This window comes from Sturnira hondurensis, unplaced genomic scaffold (assembly GCF_014824575.4).
Source record: "Sturnira hondurensis isolate 20B ecotype Veracruz unplaced genomic scaffold, ASM1482457v3 Scaffold0006437, whole genome shotgun sequence".
In the NCBI taxonomy this organism is placed as follows: Eukaryota; Metazoa; Chordata; class Mammalia; order Chiroptera; family Phyllostomidae; genus Sturnira; species Sturnira hondurensis.
Window position 1 is genome coordinate 12,052,710 of NW_028079068.1, and position 19,078 is coordinate 12,071,787.

The 19,078-nt window shown below is 39.4% G+C and overlaps 1 protein-coding gene across 1 annotated transcript in view; it reads left to right on the forward strand.

Moving 5' to 3' along the window:
• Positions 1-19,078, forward strand: part of GRM8 (glutamate metabotropic receptor 8) — an 830,046-nt gene that overhangs the window by 423,233 nt on the left and 387,735 nt on the right. The gene's annotated exons all lie outside the window — the stretch shown is intronic.

The following is a 19,078-nucleotide window of genomic DNA, read 5'->3' on the forward strand; positions in this document are numbered from 1 at the left end:
TCTGGCCTGGCGTGAGGGCACGCACTCCCAGCCAGGCTTTCCTGGTCTCGCAGGCTTGGGCTTGGACTTTTCCCAGTGCTATGGCTGCACACACAGGGTGACTCACAATTCTTCCATGCCGGCAGCCACAGCCTGACTCCCGGTGCTTCTCAGTCTGAGCCCAGCTGGGTAGGGATGGAGCTGGTGACTGGCACTCTTCCAGGGGCCCTGCCAGCAGCTCGCAGCTGCCCGAGACTGTGGGAGCGTAGGCCCAAGTCCCAAGCTCTCAGTTCCCCACTGGCGCTCTGTCAGGAGCCCTGCCAGTAGCCCGCAGCTCCCCGAGGCTGTGTGAGCACCGGCTGGAATCCCCCACTATCTGGAATGTGCACCACCGGGAATGGGCGCCACTGGGAATGCACAGGACTCCCAGACCTCTAAGCTGGTAACCACACCGGACTCCCCGTGCTTCTCAGTCTGTGCCCGGCTGGCTAGGGAGGGAGCTGGTGACTGATGGTCTTCCAGGGGCACTGCCAGTATCCTGAAGCTCCCCGAGACTGTGGGAGCGCCAGCTCAGGCTACTGGGAATGCTGGGGCCCCTCAGTTCCCCAAACTGGCAACCACAGCCTGACTCCACGGGTTATCAGAGCTCTCTGGTTTGCTTCCCAATGCCCACTCCTCTTTCTGCCACTACAGGCAGACCGATCTCTCCTGGTGTTTTCCAATCTGCACCCTACTGGTTAGAGATGGTGCTGGTGACTAGTTCTCTCCCAGGGTTGTTGTTGTTGCCTGCCCTTGGCTCTCAGAGATCAAGGCGGCCCTGCCATGGCCCTGGGGCTGCCTGGTGGAGGGCCTGCAGCCTCTGTGCTGTTCCCTCGTACCTTGTTGATCTGAGGTCCGTCTCCTCTCCTCAGCCTCTGGTCATTCAGTGTCCGCTGTACTCTCTGGGTTCCTGCTGTCCCATATCCTGGGTCCCTGTTGGGTGTTCGATGTGCTCCTCTGCAGAGCAGCCTGGTTTTTCTCCGGCGCATGAAGGGAAGCGAAATCCTTTGTCCTACTCCGCTGCCATCTTCCCCCCAACTCCCTGATCTTATGGATCAGATTCTCCCAGAATGCTTGTTAAAAATATAGCTTCCTCACTGGGTGGGTAGCTCTGATGGTTGAAGCAATGTTCCAATACGCCAAGGTTACAGGTTTGATCCCCAGCCAGGGCACATATAAACAGCAACCAATAAATGCCTAAATAAGTGTAACAACAAATCTCTCTCTCTCTCTCTTTCTCTCTTTCTGTGTCTCTCTTCTTTCTAAAAAAGCAATAAAGAGTACATTAATGAAAAACATATAGGTTCCTAGACCCCAAATTAGAACTAGAGAATTATAGTATCTCTGATGGGGCCTAGGGATTGAGAATTCCAGATGATCTGTACATTTAGGGGCACTGTATCAGGGAATGGTATGCTAATCAGTTTCTCAAAGCGTTGTTCTGCCAGAAACCCAGACTGGAGACGTCTATGCCAATAGATGCCAGTCAGCAAGGAGACGAGTAACAGAAGGCTATCAGAATCTGCCCTGGCTATTTTAATCTGCACTTGAATATTTTATTTCATCGTATTTATTTATTCATTTATATCAGTATAGATATGTGACTATTTTAATACTTTAGCTTCTAATCTAGTCATTTATCTTGTTAATCAAATTATTAAGCTTGGTCATTGATGACTCTTTCAGTTAGTTCTATGTCTCGTTGATAGATCTCCATCATTGTGACTTTATTTGTCTGTTTGCTTCAGATACTGCTTCATTTACTTCCTGGCACTATACAACTAGCCACTCCAGGCTCATCTTGCTTGTTCACTGGCCCAGCCTGGAAGGCAGTCGTTTTTCCTGGTAGCTCTGGTTTCCTCCATTGGAGAGTGCTGTTATGTCAGAAACAAAGGTCTGGAGACCGCCGTGCTTCTCGTAGGCCCTCTCAGCTGGCACAGTCTTTCTGAGCTCCAGCGCTGGGATAGCAGCTCAAAGGCACCATGGATATTTGGGAGTGGGTGAAACTGAATTGTGCAGCATCAGGGAGATAGCGGGGGAGCAGCTTTCTCCCAGACAGAAGTGCTGGCAGAGGCCATTGTCCCTTTAATGAGCCCTCCCTCACAGAGCTGGCAGGTGGACACCACCGCCCATGAACACTGATGTACATGTACATGAACACTTATCACAGTACATGAACACTGATGTGCTGCAAAGGACCGAGACTGAGTGCTGGTCCTAAAATTAATTAAGATAATATCACAAGATTACTATGTAATTTTACATTGATACTCTATTTACATATTGCTTTGTGATCAATAATATAGGAGGACATAGTGTGTTCGAGAAAGTGAAGTGAAGGAAGTTACTGCTCATGATTCTTTATCTGTGGTGCCTTGAATAACTAGCAGGTGAAGTTGACTTTTGGGAGGCATGTGTGATAGCTGCACAGAAGGGAAACATCAGTGCTGTTCCCTCCCCCCTCCCCGGACACAGAAATATTGACTTCTTTTTCAGTGACACTGAGTCTCATCTTAATAATTAAACCTTTAAAAAGAATGCCGACTACCCAGCAAATGGTAATTACAATGCCTAATCCTCCTCCTCACATCTTTGTGCAAGACAATATTTACTCTGGGTTATGTGTTTGCCAGAACAATCATAGCCCAGCTTTAGCTGGTGGGTGTTCAGCTGTATCTCTGCCATGCATTTTTGCAAGATGTTGTGAAGACCCAACTGAAACTGAAAAGCTTTGTCAATGGTTAAAAATGTCTCACTAGGAATGTATTAGCATTTTCACTTGGATCTCAATTTGACTTCTATTTATATTCCAATTAATTTTAGCTCCCTTCTCTCTTCCTTCCTTTACTAATGTATCTAGTGTCACAAGCCATATGTGATAGTGAGATTTGTTACTTTATAGCCCCATTTAGTATATATAATGAATTCATTCCTTACTGAGCTTCTACTGTGTACCAGGCCTTGTGCTAATTACTGAAGGTCAGATCTGAGAAAATCAACATTGAACAAAATGGGGGAGGGGCTGAGATTCTGAAGAATACATGGAACTCATTTGCTGGGAACCCAAGAGGATGATGTCAAGTGTTATGTGTTATGGACAGTGATCTTTTCTAATGTATCTGCATGTCTTGGTATAATTTTTGTCTTCTTTGAACAACTGTTTGCCAATTAAATGCTTTTATTTTTCTCTTCCAAGTCCCCCATACATTTTTCACAATTATATTTGTTCCTATTGCTGCTGTAAAAAATTACTACAAACTTAGTGCCTTAAAAACAACACAAGTGCATTATCCTATGGTACTGGTGGTCAGAAGTCTGGAATAAGCCTCGTTGGGCTAAAGCCAACATCTCAGCAGGGCTGCAGGCTTCAAGGGAAAATCTGTTTTCTTGCCCTTTTCAGCTTTTAAAGGCTGCTGTCATTCCTTGGCTCATGGTCCTCTTGCATCCTCAAAGCCAGCAATGACCCATCAAATCTAAGTCTTTCTCATGATGCCGTCTGTTGTGGAATCAATGTTGGTGTCACCCCCAAACCCATCTGTTGAAGCACTGACCTACAACGTGACTGTATTTGAATTATTAGGGTTAAATGAGGTCATAAGGGTAGGGCCTGAATCTGGTGTCCTTATCAGAAAAGACACCAGAGAGCTTCCTCTCTCTCTCTATCCCTTTGTTTCTTCTTGTCTGTCTGTGCATCTCTCTCTCTGTCTGTCTTCACTTGCATGCACAAGGAAAGGCCACGTGAACACACAGCAGGGAGAGGTAGCTGTCTACAGCTCAAGGGGAGAGCTCTTACTGGACACTGACTCCCCTGAAACCTTGATCTTATCAACTTCCATTTTCCAGAACTGAGGGAAATAAATTTCTGTTGTTTAAGCCACCCAGTCTGTGGTGTTCTGTTAATGGCAGCCTGAGCAGATTAATGTATGATCTCTGGTTCTGGCTCTTCTGCTTCTGTGGTCCCCACTTAAAGACACTTGTGATTATATCTACTCTACCCAGGTAATCCAGGATAATCTCCTTTTTAAAATTCAACTGATTAGCAATTTTAATTCTATCTGAAATCTTAATTCCCCTGTGTAACATAATATATTCACGGGTTCCAGGGAATAGGGTGTGGGCATCTTTGGGGGCCATTCTCATTCTCTCTCTCTCTCTCTCACTGCATTTAAAGGTTAAGTGTAAATTACCAAGTGTTTTTCCTTTTATTGAACATTATTTTGGGTGGGAGTATCTTTTTATTATCAGCAATCTGTGACTTAGAAATTATTGCTTCCAAAGTCAGATAAGCAGATGGTAAAGGCCTCTGCTGGTTTAACTAGCCTGATGGCTCTGGTGCTCAGAGCTCCTCCTGGTCAGCTCTGCATGGGCCGTGCAGGCCTTCTTCCTGGCTCTGCTGCTGTGCATTTGTAGTTTCCCTGTATCACATACAACCTTCCTCTCTCTTCTGAGAGTATTTGTTTTCTCTACTCCATGTCAACCTAGACAGATATATTACATTTAAAGTTTGTTCTTCAAATGATTGTGGTCTTTTTTTTTTAGCAATAAATTACAGAAGCGTTTAATGGTTAAAAAATTTGCTTAACTCTTTACTGTTGCTGTAAGTATGTGAGCTTCCTCTTTATATTATTAACTTCTCCCAGCAAGACTTTCTTTTAAAACTAAAGGCTACATTTTATTCAAATTTCTTTAATTTTAATTAGTGTCTGTTTTCCGTCCCAAGGTCCACACTGCTTTTAGTCATCATGTCCCCTTGAGGGTGGCAGTTTCTTAGATTTTCCTTGTTTTTGAGAACCTTGGCAATCTGAGGAGTACTGATATTTTGTGGAGTGTTCTTTAACGTGGGTTTGCCTGAGGTTGCCTCATGATCTGACAGGACCGAGGTGTTTTTCAGAGAGAGACCAGGGAGGGTAAGTGACGTTTTCTTTAATGTGTCAAGGATGCGTAATATCAATGTAACATCGCTGTGCTGGGGAGTGTGATGACCTGGCTGGGGAGGTGTCTGTCAGGTTTCTCTACAATAAAATTATTCTTTTTTTCATTTTTCCCTTTAGAAGGAATCCCTTTGCAAAAGCCGTACTGAAGGGGTAAAAAGTTGTATTCCACCTCTGTGAAAAATATAAATTTAAAAATAAGTTGATTATATATCCAGTTATTAATTAAATATTAATATAGTATATTAAATATAAATAAAAGAAATTATTTGGAATTCTGTGCAGGAGATTTTTCTATTATCCTGCATTTATTTATTCAATAATTTATGTTATCAGTATTGATTCGTGAACTTTATTTTATACTTTGAATTATAACCCAATACTACGTGTTTGATTTTATTGCTCAAATTTTTTTATCTTTGGCCATGGGAGCTTTTAAGTTGGCTCCTGGGTCTCTTTGACACACCAGCATTGATTTGTTGTTTTTTTGAGCGCTTCCTCATTTTCTGGCGTGACAAAGACATTCCAGATTCATCTTGTATATTTTCTGCTCACCATAGAATCATTATTTCTCCAAGGAACTTCGGTTTTGTTCTTTGGAGAGTGAAGTTAGACATCAAGATCTGGGTCCTGGGGGTGCTCATTGGTACTGGGGTGTTGTTGATCCTAAACCCTCTTGGTGGACAGAACTTGCCAATTTGTACTATAGGTATATACTAACCTGTGTACACACATACATCTATAACTATTTCTCCATTTATCCAGCTGCATAGATATTAAACTGAGCACAAGTTCATATTAATGTCTTAATCTCTAATCTGTCACTGTGTGGATCATTCTACCTTCTCTTACTTATCTCTATCCTTTCACTCCAACAGTGATCTCTCACCATCTGCATTCCATGTACAGCAGTTTCAGAAGTGATAACCTGTGCCACATGAAAAACAGCTTTTTTATCTAGAATGCAGTACTTTGGTACAGTTCCTTTTGTATCCAGTTATTTCCAAAGTTACTTTGGTCAGCAGTGTTTATCTCCACTGCCTTCAGGAAGGTTGTATCATTTGTCATACAATTAGATTTTCTTGACATGGTCTGCAGTTTGTGCTGGGTTCTTTTGACCCCCGCCAATTAATTTTTAAAAAAATCATACATTAAGTTTCATTCTTTGTGCTATAAAATTTTATGCATTTTGACAAGTGAATAGTGGCATGTCTCCACCACCTCAGTATCATCGAGTATAGTTTTATAACACAGTGTTTTGTCTATTAAACTATTTCCTCTCCCCATACCACTAGCAACCATTTTCCAGGAGTTAATGTAAATTGACTTATACAGTATGTATCACTTTTTTTTATTAGGGTCTTTCAATTAACAGTGAGCATTTAAGATTCATACATGTTGTTGTTTAGCTTGATAATTCATTCCTTCTTATCACTACATAATAATCAATTGCATGGATGTACCACAGTTTTTTATCCATTGCCTTTTGAAAGACATCTTGGCTAATTCCAGTTTTTAGTGAATGTGAATAAAGCTCCCATAAATACTCACATGTATGTTTTTGTGTGTATATACATTTCAGATCATGGTAAATTCAGCAATTGCTGAATCCTATGGTAAGACTCTTTTTGGCATTACAATAAAGTAGAAAACTGTGTTCCAAACTGGCTATACCACTTCGCATTCCCACCACTAATGAATAAGAATTTCTGTTGCTCCATATATTTGCCAGCAATTGGTTTTGTCAGTTTTTTTGGATTTTAGCCATTTTAATAGTATGAAGTAGTATCTCATTGTTGTCCTCCTAGCAGCATCTGAATGATGTACTAAGCAGCTATATAAATGGTCAAAAAGTAAAGAAATTAAGAAAAAATGGATGGTTGTGGTGGAATATATACTTTAAATGTGATGATCAGTTTGGAATAATCATTTTCTCCATTGTATTATTTATTCAACTTACTTACCAGGCCTGGACTCAATGAGGGACTTATGTTTAGGAAAGTGGAGGCTCCTTTAAATCATATTAAGTTGGAGATTTACTCTATTATGCACTTTATACATGTGTCTTCATCTTTCTTTTTTATTTGTCTATACACCCAGCTCCACTTACCAGTTTTGGGCAAGAAAAGGCTAAAGATCTAAGTGATTAGCTGGGGTAGATTAAAGATGGCTGCACATATTTGGTACTCCTCTCACTGCGGCGGAGTCTAATTTTATTTCCCTGGACTTTCGTCTGCCTTTAACACTTGTTTGACTAATCAATACAGGGGAAGCACATTCTGGGACTTCTGATGCTAAGCTAGAAGAAAGCTTAGATCTTCTGTCTAGGACTCTTGAGGCATTTTCTCTGGGAACCCTGGGCTGCTGAGTAAGATGCATGGCTACTCTGAGATCACCGTGTTGCAGGGTCCACAGGTAGGTGCTGCGATCGCCTGTCCAGCTGAGCTTGCTCACTAGCTGTGCCCAGCAAAAAATGTAAGTGAAGCTGGCTTGAGCCCTCTGGAGCAGCCCAGCCATCAGCTGAATACCATCAAGTGACTTCTGTCAATGCCTCATGGCACAGAAGAATTGCTCAGACAGGCCCTTCCTGAATTCTTGACCCATAAAATTATAGTATATGATACATGATGGTTGTAAATCATGAAATTTGGGGGTAGTTTCTCCTATGTAGCAAGAGGTGAGTGGAATAGAATCCGATGAATTTTGGGGTCTGTAAGTGAATCACCAAGTGCATGTTAAGCCTTATTCTAGGAGGTTTTAAAGCAGTCACAATGCCAATGCATGCATTATTCTATTACAGAAAATAAAGGACTTTGTTTTCGGGCACTGCCAGTGCCTTTAATCTTCACATACACAGCTACTTATACAAGGTGAAATGTATCTTCTTTATTAAATTTTCAGATCTTCCTCTGATAGGAGCTAGGGAAATTTAACAAATATTGATTATGAAAACAGAAGCTCTAATCTCATTTGTGACATAAAATTAGTGTATACTTTCCACTATTAAAGTGAAAGCTTGATAAAAAATTATAATTTTCCTTTCAAAAGTGAGTTTCCCTCTATTTCCTTTTATTTATATTAAAAACATACACAAAGCCACTAAACTCTTTTTTTCCTCTTTGCAAAAGTGTATTAGTAGACTTGCTACTAGCAGTCATGCTATGATGTGGTTTTGGAAAAGTTTTTATAATGAAAAACCAGGTAGCCAAACTTTATGTTAAAATGAAGAAACCCAAAAGCATAGATATTGATGTGACATGAGTATCTCTTTGAGCCACGTGGTTACTGCAATGTAATAAATTGGGTACAAGAAAAAAATACACTTAAAAGTAGCGCAAGATTCTCTGTCAAGAAAAGATGAAAATATGATCTCCTTAAAGTGTTAAAAAATAGTAGATAGTTGAAAAGTCACTTACTAAAATACTCTAGTACAAAAAGGAGGAAAAAAATAGGATTCAGTTGGTTTCTAATGAAAAGGCAATAGAACTAAATCTAATTACGATAACTTGAATTGTGGGTGGCCTACAGTTGGCCTTTGTGTTCTGGAAAACAAACATATTTGCTTCAAAAATTTGATAGTGTAAATAAGAGAATCACACCAATGCCTAACTAACTTAAGGTTTAGGGGAATTTTTCTAAATCAGATGCTAACTTGCATAAAATAACATATTTTGACACTTTTTAGGCCTGAATTCCATCAGAGCAAGATCACAGTGGCTGCTTGATTCGCTAATGTGGTTTTATTTATTATATGTGGTAGAAAATACTAAAATTATATTTTAAAATTTTCTTACTCATATAGAAAGTTCCATTTATGAGAGTTATTGAAGTGATCGGTATTTCTAGAAAGCTGGATATTGGGCTGATTGTTTGATGTGATAACATGAAAAAGTATATACATTCAGCAAAGGCATATCTCTGGCTCCTTAGTCATAGGATCTGGGTTTCCTTAGTTCATGAGAAAGTAATCCTGAGCAAAACTCTGCTCGAGCTTCCCCAGCGGGCTGTCAGGTTCCCAGATGTCAGAGATGCCATTAGGGAAGCCAGAACAGTTTTGTTGACAGAGTCAGCCCTTTCCGAACTGTGAAATGGACGAAGTGTACTTTTAGCCCAATTACCTTCCCCGGATGGTTCTCTCCCATGCCCCTGCCCAGAGTGTCTACTAACTCTGTGATTGCCAGCTCACTCTTTGGTCCTCCAAAATTTGTAATTCTCAGTATCAGGTTTTGTTAGCTAATGAAAAAGTCATGCCTAAGTGTAAATGGACTCAATGCTTTTCATTATTTAGATGTAGTTGCAGCATGAAGAGCAGCCTATTTTAATATCTGGATTTTTGAGCTGGAGGCACCTGAGTTTGAATTTCAGTGATTCTGTTTACCTCAAGCAGTGCTTCTCAACATTTATATGCATGTAAGTCACCTGAGAATCTTATTAAAATGCAGACTCTTATTCAGTCATCTGGGGTTGGGCCTGAGATTCCAAAAAGTTCCAGCTTATGTCCAAGAAGGTCCCAGGTAACGCTGTAGTTGCTATTTTATGGACCACACATTTAGTAGCAAAAACCTGGGGCTACCAAGTCTCTGTTTCTCCACCTATCTGTTGAAAATCATACCAATTTCATAGAGTTGTTGCAGGTGTTGTGTGAGTTGTTTAACTAAAGTGTCCTGTGCAGTTCCTTGGCTGATAAATGTGCATTGTAATGTGGGAGTGGTGGTAAGATAATGATATGAAGAATTTGAATAATATATTGGAGACTTTCAGGCTGAAAGATTTGAAAATAATTTTTAGGTGAAGAAAATTACTTGGATGCCAGACACTATCCTCAGAGGCAGCTCGCCAACCCAGAGCAACCCTGGGATAGTTCCTCTGTTGTCTCTTATTACTCTTAAGACCATAGAGGCTTCTGAAAGTCCTGGGCTCTGTGGTCCAGTCACTGTAAGGCACTAAATATGAGTTAACATTTCTCTCACAGCCTGACTTAGATGTTTTAAGTGGAGCTTTCAGGAAGGGGAGACATGGGAAAGAGTTTTTGTTTCATTTTGTTTTATTTTGTTTGTTAGTATCTATAGGTCAAGACAACTCTTCTTTGAGTAGTTCAGGAAGGGAGAATTCAAGTGCAACATTACAATGCCCTGTAGCAATAAAAGAATTGCATGTGAGAAATAGTTCAGCCTGATGTTCGTTCATCCCATCTTCATCTCTAGGGTTCTCTAAGCACGTGATATGGAACAGCTTCTTTTCCCTTGGTAAGGAATGGTGACTGGGGATGACTATGAACCACTTTAATGTCTTGGGTTGCTTAAATTACTCTGTAAATCCAAGAAACTCTGTATATAATGGCAAATAAACTACAGTTTCAACACCTCAATGCTGAACAAGCAGAGCAGAGAAATAAAAGAAGAAAGGTGATATTACCAGTGCTTGGCTGTATCACTGGAGTCTTACTGTCCATGTTTTCTTGGCTGATTTTCCAGGAAACGCTTCTTTTCTCTTAGGTTTTTTTTCCCCCTAAGACACTATTTCTAAAAGGTCAGTTATTTGTCATAGCACTAGTACTTCATATTAAAATGCAGATTGCATCAAGTTAGCATAAGCTAAACATACTCCATCAGTCCACTCAGAACATATTTTTAATAATATTATTTTAAGATCAGTATGTTTAAGGGCACAGATAGTATTCACGATTGCACATCTATCAACATTTTCACTTCTGCAGCAATGGTTATGTTTCATAATCCATTTGAAATAGCCTTCACGGTCCCTTTAACTTTAAGAGGATGTGGCTTCCTACTCAGATTTTTTAAGGGAAGCACTACAAGTCTTTGATTTTCTGCAGTACTGCTTGAAAGATGAAGATGTCAAGATGGATGACAGCTAATGAACTGAATGCTCAATAGTTCATCACCTTGGTTTTTCCTGAAACCATTTCTTGTCCTTGCTTGGTAAATTGAAATCACTTGACTTTGTTGCAATACCTGACAGGAGTCAAATCCCCAAAATATCCAGACAGGAGTAAATTCTTTTAACATCACAAATGTTCCACTGTCTGGGGCCCTTAGGACAGTGGTTTAAGGTATTGGAAAGATGAGACCATGGTTGTGTTCCTGTTGGCACTTATTGGCTCTCTTTACTTTGATAAAAAAGTGCTGTCAGGCCAAAGGCCCTCTCACCTTGCTGTTCAAAGAGGGAATGAGGTGAGAATTGTGCATAGATCAGCATAAGTGAAACTCCACTCTTGGGACAACTGCTCAGACAATAAGTTCATTCATGATTGATGAGTCATATCGTTTTGATGTATAAAGTATCTCCCGTTTTCATATTCAATTAAATTGTGGTCCATGTCAAGGCATATTTGAATTATAAAGTGATATGTACCCTATATTGTTCTCTTAACAGCTGAAACAGTCTACATAAATAGAACAATTATGTAATATCGATCAATTTCTTGTACGTGACATCTTGGCCTAAACTGTATTAGAGGATGTAGTTGTAATCAAAATACCTGATGTAGCAACAGCTTCAGCTATAAATTATAAAGAATCATTGTTCTCTATTCACAATATGTAATATTCCTTAAATACCAAGCTTTAGTAGTATAAAATATAAGTCCTTTTTGGATTTGTCTATGTAGCATTGTAGCAACTAAATAAAGAGTATACTGGCCAATTAAATAGTTCTTTAATTATAATCTTGGTGTTGTAAAAATAATATCATGAATTTGAATGGCACTTTTTGATTTGAAATGTTTTTGTAACTATAACTCAAATCAAATACATAAAGATTATGAAATTATTGCCCATATTTATAGGTAAGAAAACTGAAGCTCAGAGAATTTAGATGACTTGTGTATAATAACATAATTAGTAAGTGTTAGAACTCAATTTTATTAATTTAACACTATGTATTGAGTATTCACTACATACTGGCCATCTTCCATAAGTACTCAGAAACCTCAGGGTCTATCTATTGAGGGAGAAAGAAAGCAAATAAATAACTGCACAAATGTAAAATCACACACACTGATAAGTGGTTCCAAGGAACAGTAAAGAGTGCTCTGAGATAGAATACATGACTGCTTAAAAATGTGAGTTGGGCAGAGACAAAACTGAAGGAGTGATCACGTGGTCTGGGTCATATGACTGAGTAGGAGACACTGCCAAAGCCGTGGAGGGGGCTGCACATGTTAGCATTTGGAGAGAAAGACAACAAGTAGCTCATGCAAGATTTTGCAGACCATGTTACAGAATTTTAATTTCATTGTAAACTACATGGGGAGTAAGGGGATGCCATAATCAACTTTGAATCAGGTTTTGGCTTCTGAGTTTAGTGGCTGTTTCCAGTTTTCTCTGTTGGTGCCCATATAGAATTCACTTTTTTGGTCTTTGTTTATTTGCCTAATGTTTAAATACACTATTTATCCTATATAAAATCAATGTATGGGAGTTGAACCTGTTGGCTGCTGTAACTGATGGCACCTGCATTTATTTTTTAACTTTGGCAGGAACATAATTCTGGAAATTATGGAATTTAGAAAATTCAGGAAATTAATGTAAGGCTCTAGGATGGCTTGCTTTATTCTCTGAGTATTTCAGTAATGTGGAATTCAGCTTAGATTTTGATATAATTTGTTTATTATATTAAACAAGTGGCTGTGTAAACTGCTTTGGATCAAAATGGAATGAGCTGACCAAAGAAGGAATTCTTTTTTAAAGGCACATGGGGTGATGCCCTTGACTGACCGTCAACTTTCCCTCTTGCCTCCACTCCCATTCATCAATCTCAGCAGCCTGTTTTTAGAGGCCAAACAAGTATTTTGGCCTTGAAGATGGCTAAGCCTTTTAATGTGATCCTGGATAGATGTGATCCCAAATAGATGTGAGTTTGTGTGTATTGTAGAAGCAGAGAAACATACTCACTTTGATGTTGCTTGCTTTAAAACAGCCTACACTTCTATTTTTCAATTAATTTCCTCAAGTTTGAAGAGGCATTTGGGACACAGAGATGGAATCATCCACATAATTTTCATTTTCTTGAGAGAATCTCCATGCTGAGTGGCATTTTGGAAACATACTTACAAATCACCTGGGACAAAGTCCATAGTAAATCTAGGAAAATTTCACATTTTCAGAGAAATTAAGTGGATTCTTAAAAGTACATATATTCAATTGAGTTTTGACAATCATTAATCACTTACTGGAATGAACATTTTTATGTTTATCAAACTGCTCCACAATTTGACAGTGCTAACAATGTTCTAGTCACTTGAGTTGGCTACTAGGTTTTGTTGTATTTCCTAAGTCCTGACTTTTACCTGGAAAGTTTCACCAGAGTCATCGATAAAGGCAATTTAAGTTGGTATCAAGGAAGTCTTTATGTTTAAAGAAGAGTGACCTGTAGGTATCACACTTCATTTTCACTTGTTCTTTTACTAAAATATAGCTTGAGGAAATCCAACATGTAAGTACTTTAATAATAAGCAACACTACAAAGGCATTCTTTTATTTTTTATTTGAAACCTCAATAGTTTCATATATTCATATTTAGAGGACAACTTGAACTTTTGTAGGGAAATATACTCTACCTGAAAAGTCATTTTCATTTTCTCAGCATGAAAATTTTGTGTCTTTTGGTTCTCTCTTCTATGCTTATGAACTATAAGAGTCTTAAAAGTCATCAATGTATTGTAAATACTTCAGAGCTATTAAACTTGTGATTTTTAATGTTTGAAAAATTAACCTCCAGAAGCTAATTTTATTAAAGTCTGTCCAGTCAGGCATTTTATGTGACTGTAGTACTTATCATTAGGACAATTGAATTACCAGTTCTACTTGTGACTTCTGAATGCCATATATATATATTGGTTTGTTTAGACCATTTATGACAGTGGACTTCCCATTATATTTAGCAGAGAAGGCAAATTAAATCAATACATTTAAAATATTTGTGTATTTAAACATATCATCAAAAAGCATTTGATGTTATTGTTTCTCTTTGAAAGACTTTTCCTCGGTGTCATTCTGTCAGGGAGATGCCTTCTTTGTCAGGGTGAGCTCTGCTCAGCCCAGCTGATCCCACTGGCCTGCACACAGAAGTGTTCCTCCAACTAGCAGCCAGTTCCCTTCTACTGCCCCTCTCAAAATCCACGTTCAAAACTCATCTTTAGAGTAGATATGAGTACAATATCCAGGGTTTTTTTAATCTCCCTTCTGCTCAAAAATAGTTTTCCAGAGGTCCTTGGAATGACAGTGGGGTGGAGAATGGACAGGGAGTACAATTCTCAGATCAAGCTCTGCTTTGCTGACATTTATGTAGTGGTGCCTCTGTTGGCACTTCCTGGTTCTCGCTCTTGCCATCCGTAGAGCAGTCCGATCTCTGAATATTGCTTTCATGCCCCCCAAGTATAGTTCAGGGGCTTGTGAGCAACCCCTTCTGCCCAAAGCTAATCTAGAGCAGAGCTCTCACCATGTAGCCAGTGGACACTTAGAGGAGAATTCCCTGGACTGCATTTGACAGTATTCTCTGGCCACCTCTCTCCCTCTCTCCCTCTGATGGAATAGATCAGAATTTCAAGTGTTGCAAGAATGGCAATCTGCATTTCTGTATTTCTCTGTAAATGTTTCTTAGGTATAGTGAAGTTTGATGACCAGCATTATGAACTCAGTGTGTCCTGCTCAAATTCATGTGTTGTACCATAACCCCTAATATGATGGTATTAGGAGGTGGGGTATTTGGAGCTGAATTACGTTTAGATGAATTCATGGGTGTAGAACCCCCATAATGGGCTTAGTACCCTTGTAAGAGGATTAGACATCACAGCTTCCTCTCTCTGTCATTCAAGGACACAGCAAGAAGGCAGCCAGCTACAAGCCAGGAAGAGGCCCATGTTCCAGAAACCAGGCCACACTGGCACCCTGATCTCTGATTTCCTAGACTCCAGAACTATGAGAAATGTGTTTAAGCCACCCAGTCTATGGTATTTTGTTATAGCAGCTCAAGAAGACTAAGACAACCAGTGTCCTGGGAGAAACTCCCCATATCTGGCCATAGAGGTAGCTCTATCCTTTAGAAAGAAAATGGGAATCTGGGGTACAAAGAATGACTATTCAGAGATTAATTTTTGCATATAGCAGTCATCTCAATTTTTCTACTGTAATGGCTATTGTCTACTACCAAGTGTCTTTTTATATCTCCTTTCTTAACCCTCGAATTGCCCCTTCCATCAGCTGTATTTGGTGCAGAAATGTTTTCAAAGCGCATCTCACGTATTGAGTTTAAGCTCCTAGATACCCTAATTCCTAATCTGCTCTTGGCTAACCAAGAAACTATGCAAGACCCCTTACGTTTCTGCAGAGTTAATTGAATTTGCTTTACCATTAAATATGAGAGTATCATGTGACCACCCAGTATACATCAACATTAACAACATCTCTTTAGTCCTCAACATAAAATAAAAATCATGGCTTCTTTTTTGAGATTCTGTAAAATTCATGAGCTGTCATTGAATTTTCTGAAGTTAAAACAGGAAGTTGACAATTGGCATTAAATATGATTTATGGTGTGATACAGCAACTCAACATATGCAGCAGCTTTTAATTCTTGGTTATTACCATTAGCCAGGGAATCACTGCCAAATGTTGAGAAAAGGAACTGATGGGAGAGGGTTTTCTGTGCATTGAAAGTACCAAAGCACCATGTTTCTTCCTAAATTTTACTGGGAAGGATTGTTGTGCGGTTTGGAAAATTGGAAATTCACAGGTATTTTCATATTTTTTCTTATCATAAAGGTTTCATATCGAATAGCTTCTTAGTTAATATCATGGTTACAAAATACAGAAATCTAGGTTAAAAAGTGAAACTGTAGCTCTGGCTGGTGTAGCCCAATGGATTGAGCACGGGCCTGCAAGACACACAATCGCGGTTCGATTCCCAGTCAGGGCACATGCCTGGGTTGCAGGCCAGTTCCCAGCAGGGGACTCATGAGAGGCAACCATACACTGATAATTCTCTCCTTCTCTCCTTCCCTTCCTCTCTAAAGATAAGTAAATAAAATCTTTAAAAAAAAGTGAAACTATAGACACATTGTTTTAATTATAACTAAAGAAAAAATAAGTTTCTATTCCAACTCAACTTTAAAATATTCAATTTTATGCCTTTAAAATTTTTTTTAGCCAAACGGAGGTAAGTTTAGATACTGAGTATACACATAGGTCCAAGAACAGCCTAAATGAAGTCTAGGGAGGTATCTGGATGCCTGTTCCTGGCTTTGTGAGGTGGGTGTGTTCCAACAACCAACCCTGTCACCGTGTACCACTGTCACGACAGGGCACGGGACTGAATGGACCAGAGAGCCAGTCCACTCCCTGTGGCATATTTTGGGAAGACAACAGGGTGTGTGTACCAGTTGCTGGAAAAAAGAGAGGCAATGATTTAGCTTCTAGTCATCACTCTGCCTCGAGCATGAGGGTCATTGGGTCATGAAGGGCACAGTAGGTACAGGCCAAATGCTTAAACATCGATTTGTGTGGTTATGTAAATCGGTACTTACTGAGATGAGTTTCTTAAGCTGCAAAGGAAAATAAAACATCTGTTTTACTAAACTTCTAAGGATGTACACTCTTAAAGTGAAATAGAAAATAAGTTAAACCACCCAAATATATAACACACAGGGATGAATTTATCAATGGCATTTTATTTGTGTATAACAATTTTAAGGTTTTGTTTTTTAAAATAAATGTTTATGTTTCCTTTATGTTTTGTCATTTAAAGGTACATATTTAGAGTTTGTTCTTGGTATGGTTCTCTTATTTTTACCAGGCCCTGTGTGTTTAAGTATTTCCCAGAGTCTGGCCTTTTAGGCTTTTTTTTTGTCTTTTCAGTCCATTTGTGGCAAAATCACTAGACTTGAATTGAGAAACCTGGTAATACCACTTATTAGCTGTTTGACCCCAGACAAATAATTTAATATCTCTAAACCTCAGGTTTCCTATTTATTAGTCAGGCATAATAAAGTAATAAAGTAATAATGCCTCTTTGAATTGTTGTACATTCTAAAGAAGGTCATGTTTGGGTGAATTGCTTTGTAAACTCTGAGGTGGCAACAGACAAAAGTGTTCTTCCCAAGTTCGTTTTTTTTTAACTACTCTCTTGAGGAAGAAGAGGTTCTTGAGAGAATTCTGTAGTATAGAAGTTTTTGTGAATCTTTACTTTTAATGTTCATTCAACTGACTTTGCTATCTTCCTTAATTTTACTACATGTGGGTTACAGAGGAAGGGTCTGGTATAGCACAAGCGTGCTGCTGAAAGTAATGAATGCTGAAATATTTCAAAATATTTCTTCATCACTCTCTAAGATGGTAAAGAAAATAATAAAACATTTTACATTTCTCTTTTTGCTTAAAAATACTCCTATTGAAATCTCAAACTATATTTCATAAAGAATCCTATATGTCTGGGACAAGTGCCATTAGTGGTCATTATTGTGACTTGCCAACTATAAAGAGCAAATGACCCACACTTCCAAGGCTGTCAGAGGCTGAGCCACATCTGTGACCAGATATAGCCCTTAAATGGGACACACTGTCATGCCAATGAAGACAACCCTTTTACATGTCTCATGCTCTCTTTCCACTCGCAGGCCACCCTTCTCCCAAATGGCAACAAGGAGGAGGCAAGCGAGAGAAAGCTGCCATTATTAGACAGCAATAACTTCCTGGGAAGTGGATCAACAAACTTTTAGAGTGTGTTTTATTTTTTGATTTGTTATTTGCCATAGACTTAGAGTTTTTTTTCTTTCCTCATCTGCACTTGTGAGGTATATGTAAAAATAATATTTTTTTATTCATAACACAGTGCTAAGGCAGTGATTGAAGCATACTCTGCAACATGCCCTTGCTATTAATTCACCCAGACTGTCTGCCACTGGGAACATGAAGTGACTCACTGAGGGATGAGCACTGGCTACCCCAACCTAGGAAATAATAACATAACAGTGATAACATCTTTAATATGAATACAATTTCTTCAGTCTATAAAAATGAATAAAAGTAGTTTTATAAATCCTATGTTTTGATCTGTAACATGGAATCTAAGCAAAAGACTTGTTTTATGCAAATGCAGAATTAAGCCTGGGAGAAAGCAATAGCCCCACTCTCTGGATGTCCTCTCCCCACACCCTGAGGAGCTTATGTCCTGCTGAGGAGTGCAGCCAGAGGCTCTTTCAGTGACTAAGCCTAATGAGGCAGAGGTGGGTGCTTTGGGATTTTTGCTAATTTGTCCCCAGGCCTGGTGCTGGTAAAAGTCAGCCTTGGTACACAGCTTGGTCCTTTCTGCACAAGTCCATGCCCAGCAGAGGCAGCCACAAATTGTGGGTCACTTGTTGCTCCAAACAGGTTGCCAAGGGCCAGTCACAGGCATTGACCTGCACCAGAGTCTCTCTCAAAAGGGCCAGAACCAATACATTCAGTGGCCACCTTCAGACAATATCAGAGCAGGATCCAATAAGCTTCACATATGCTTTCACAGCATATGCATAAGGAGATTTCAGCAGGCACCAGTTACTCCTGAGGCAAATTCTGCTTCATGTGGGCAGCAACTACACAGCAGCTTGCACAACAAGGTAGGGGTTCAGCTTCACAATTGGCCAGCCTGATGGATGATCCCATGCATGAATGGACCAATAGCAATCAAGACTCAGTTACAACAGGAGGGCCCACATAACTCGCACAAGGGACACTTCCAAGGGACACTTCCAGCTCAGGCAATAAAAGAGATTGCACCAATGTACCACAGAGGACACCTCCTAGATAAGGCCACCCCATGAAAACTAGTAGTCATAGCAGATCTAATACATAGGGAAAAAACACACAGAGAGGCGATCAAAATGGGGAGACAAAGAAACATATCCCAAGTGAAATAACAGGAGAAATCTCCAGAAAAAGAGCTAAATGAAATGGAGGCAAGCAATTTATCAATTACAAGGATGGTCAAGAGCATGTAAAAGGACACAGAAACCATAAAAAGGACCAGTGAGAAATGAAAAATATAATATCCAAAATAAATATACATTGGAAGAAATAAACAGTAGGTTAGATGAAGCAGAAGATAGAACCAGTGATTTGGAAGACAAGGTA